The sequence below is a fragment of the Nannospalax galili genome, unplaced genomic scaffold (assembly GCF_000622305.1).
Source record: "Nannospalax galili isolate Female #2095 unplaced genomic scaffold, S.galili_v1.0 scaffold1678, whole genome shotgun sequence".
NCBI lineage: Eukaryota > Metazoa > Chordata > Mammalia > Rodentia > Spalacidae > Nannospalax > Nannospalax galili.
In genome coordinates, this window is record NW_008340844.1 from 243,057 (window position 1) to 247,648 (window position 4,592).

General features: G+C 31.3%; 1 pseudogene; it reads left to right on the top strand.

The window, feature by feature from the left end:
• Positions 1-3,370: 3,370 nt before the first annotated feature.
• On the top strand, positions 3,371-4,175 carry LOC103736339 (annotated as a pseudogene).
• Positions 4,176-4,592: the final 417 nt, after the last annotated feature.

Consider the following 4,592-nt stretch of genomic DNA (forward strand, 5'->3'; position numbering starts at 1 on the left):
AGTAGCAGGCTTTTTAATCACTGCAATTGTTCTAAAATCAGAAGTGTTCAAAATGAATATTTAAAATTAAAATTATACACAAATCAGAATGATGCAAAAAATTTATTATATACATATGAGAAAGCAGCCTAGTTTATTATGTAGACAGGAGTTCTCAATTTGAAGAGGACAATCAATATATGGAACAAAGTTATTGTGTGGCATAGAATGCTGAAAATTATCCTTTATATGTAAAAACAAATTTTAAAGAAAAGTATAGAGTTATTTTTTTAGATTTTTAAAATATTTATTTGTGGGAGGCCACATTGTGAGTGACATTAAAATTATTACTAGAATATAATTTTATACCTATTTAGTTTGACTATGTGTAATCTATATAAATAAAAAGAACATCATAGTAAACTCTACAATTACAACGATTTTGTTGGAAATTAGATGTATAGTATAAAACAAATAAACCCTCCACAGAACATTTTGAGTGTGGAGACAAGCTTCATGATAAAGCCTATTTGCTTTATAAGAAATAGAACCTTCAAGTCCCAAGACACAGAGTAAAGATGGTGTCTTACTTTTCCTGTTGCTGTGATGAGATACCCTGATAAGAGCAACTTAAAGGAAAAGGGATTTTTTTTTTTGTTTTTTGTTTGTTTTTTGTTTGTTTGTTTGTTTTTGCTCACGGTTTGAGGATACAGTTAGTTCTTCATTACAAGAATGTCAAGGAAGAGAGTGGTGAATGCCCATGCTCAGCTAGCCTCTTCCTTTATATACAGTGCAGAGTCTCAAACCAGGGAATGGTGTCACCTACAATTGATGGATCTTCCAACTTCAGTTAGCCTAAGATAATCCTCAACCAGGCACACCAAGGAACTTGTCTCTCGGGGCATGTTAGATTTCAGCAAGTTGACACTTGAAAGTAACCATTACAGAAAGTATTAGGGTAAAAAGTACAAGATGTTTTTTAGTCTCACTCTTCCCAATGCAAAGATGAGAAAAACATAGTGTATTTAAGAGAGAGTTGTCACATATACTTTATGGTAATCTGACCATACATATGGTAAGAATGATTATAATATCTAAAATTAAAATGTTATTTTTTATTAGATTTACAGACAGTTTGATGCTCTAGGGTAATTCTTAGAAGATTTGGATTCAACAAAATAGATTTAGTTTCTAGTCAACAATATCTCCCAAGTGAATATATAATTTATTTTCAACCAAATTTACTACAATAATTTAAATGAAATTACACAAAGTGACTATATAGCACTTTCATTATATAAAGGATTTTTTTAAATAAGTACATTTACAATAACTTCTAAAAATATAAAAAAATAATCACATGATCTAAAATATGTTCAATAACATAAGCAGACATTGAAAAACATGGAGAGAAATTATATGTAAAATGTGTATCCACCATGTGCATGTCAAAATGAAGTTTATCTGTTATGCTTGATCTGTATTTATTTTCTGAAAGTCACAGTGAAAACTTAAAACTAATGGTTGGATGAAAGTTTCAAAAGAAAATGATAATGCAGCATTCAAATGTGACCAATTTAGGATTCTCAGAAACTCATTAGAAATTAAACTATTTTGACTCAGTGTATACACAAGAGACCATGATCGTGTGGGTATGTGTATGCTTCTGAACCTACTTAAGAGCAGCTGAATATTTGAGCAAATATAATTATTGTACAATTATTGGGACTTCCTGAAAAAAGAAGAGGATATTTACCATAGAGATTTTTTAAAATCCTGCTTCCCTCTTATAGACTGTTCCATGAAAGTTTTCACACGTAAACTATAACTGTGCTTTTTCAATATTTCAGGTAAGTTTTCTCTAAATTTAAGGGATAAGATCATTTGATAATAAAAAAAAGTGAAATTCTGAGATTTTTGTTTTAAAGTAAGCTACTATCTACAACTCATGTACCCCAGCCATGTTATTAAACAAAATTAGATATATGCCATATAATGTGCTATGAATGACTACTCAAAGTTGGGCATTCTTGATCATATCTGAAACAGTGACAGTGATATTAATTATACTGTCATCCATTTAATATAGCATTGAAAAGCAGCACAAATAAATAATCAAAAACACAGGAGCTTATTTTGTCATTACATTTATTCATCAAAGCCATAAATTAGTGGGGTACAAATGGCACAGGTGGCAAAAACTAGAGAAATTAGGGAAAATATGAATGATTTCATCATATCTGAAACAGTGACAGTGATATTAATTATACTGTCATTCATTTAATATAGCATTGAAAAGCAGCACAAATAAATAATCAAAAACACAGGAGCTTATTTTGTCATTACATTTATTCATCAAAGCCATAAATTAGTGGGGTACAAATGGCACAGGTGGCAAAAACTAGAGAAATTAGGGAAAATATGAATGATTTCCTTAATAAGAAAATATGATGAACATTGTCAAATAACATTGATATATTCATATAATATGATATTAAAATGAAAAAGGACGTTTGTTTTTTTTTAAATCACTTCAAGATGCTTTACTAATCTGCATAGACAGAATAAGGAAATTGTCAGAGATTCAGTTTTTCCATATATCGTCACCAAAGGACAATAGACTACGGAACACACATTGGGATAAAAGTGAATTATACAATAAAGTGGAAACACTCATACCTATGGTAATTATGCAAATATTCTTTGAGGAGTTAGTTGTGTTTTGTTAAATTAAACCTCTATTTTAACACATGGTTTCATACGTATTCATGAAAAATTTTGGGAGACAATTTTGGAATTAATCTATAGTTCTTATTTTCATAAATTACATGAGCTCTATGGCAAACAACACTAATGCATGTATTTTCTCATTAACAGGAATGGATTTAAGAGGAATGTCCTACTGTAAAATGAAAGGGCAAACTCAAAACTCACATTGTGTAAGAATTAATGAAAAATTTCCAAAGGGAAGTTTTTAGATTGAAAAGAAAATGGAAATGGATGGCTACAGTAACAGAGAAATATGCATAGACAAAAATAAAAAAGGTAGATATTTAACAAAATCACACTGACAAAATAAGAAAATATTGCATTCTCTAAGTGTTATCATATCAGTAATGAATAATTGATAATAACTTTTGGGAAACCAAGTCTAACAAAACAATATGTATTCCTGAGTTCATTTTAACTAAATGTGAGTTCATTTTCAGTGTTGTAAATATCATCAGAAACAACCAAAAGTAATGGGGAATAGTAATTTAAGATTAAATGCAAACATATTTATTCATCTCTTTGAAAAAATGCAAAAACCAGTGTATTTGAATAAAATGAATGAATAAAGCATGCTGAATTTATCATGTCTGCAGATGGAGAGCATATTAAAACAGAAAAGTCAAATATCACAACAGTGATGGAATTTATTCTCCTGGGGTTTTCTGATGTTCCCCGTTTGAAGTGGATTCTGTTTGGGATATTTTTCCTCATGTACTTGTCTATTCTAATGTGCAACAGCATTATAATTCTAGTAACAAGAACTGACCCTGCTCTTCAGACACCGATGTATTTTTTCTTAAGCAACTTTTCTTTTGTGGAAATCTGTTACGTTACAGTCACTATGCCAAAAATGCTCGTGGACCTTTGCTCCCAAAAAGGAAACATCTCTTTACTGAACTGTGCATTACAAATGTGGTTTTTCCTTCTATTTGCATCTAGTGAGGTGTAATTCCAGTTTTGACTGGACAAACGTACCAGATTTTCTCATTGCCCTTTTGTGGCTCTAACAAAATTAATCACTTCTTCTGTGACATTCCACCTATCCTCAGGCTTGCTTGTGGAGACACATTTGTGAATAATTTAGCAATCTTCCTTGCTTCTGCAGTGTTTACCATGGTTCCATTTCTGTTGATCACTGTCTCTTATGGAAAAATCATCTTCAGCATTCTGAAGCTGTCATCCACTGGGGGGAGGTCTAAAGCCTTCTCCACCTGCTCCTCTCATCTGACAGTTGTAGTCTTGTTCTATGGAACGCTGCTATTACTTACATACGGCCCAATCCAAATGCATCTGAAGGAATTGGAAAATTATTGTCTCTTTTCTACACTGTTTTGATCCCGCTTTTGAATCCAATTACATACACTTTGAAGAACAAGGAGATCTTAGCAGCACTGAGAAAACTGCCAACTAACTTACTAAAGTAAGGAATACACAGTCTCAGTATCTCCTCATAGTTAAGCCAGGTACTATAAAAGAAAAACTGTCACCCTTTATGTTCTCCAATCATGGCCCTATTGTAATAACAATGTGTATTACATCACAGGACATTTGTTTGATTGAGTTAAAGGCTACTATGGTATTAGAGTCTTATTTAAGTTAGTTTCAAATAGGTCATTTCTGAGAGTACTCTTATGGCTTCATAGTTAACCTCATAAGTTTAGAAAAAAACAAGTACTGAACAATTTAACGTAGTTGAATGCCACAGCACTCAGAAAGTTTTGTTTTGTGGCATAGGCTTTTTTTAATTCTATTTTTAAATAAATATATTTTTATTTTCATGGATTTCATTCAATATATCTTAGTCACAATTAGACCTTCTCCCCACCCATAATCCCCATACT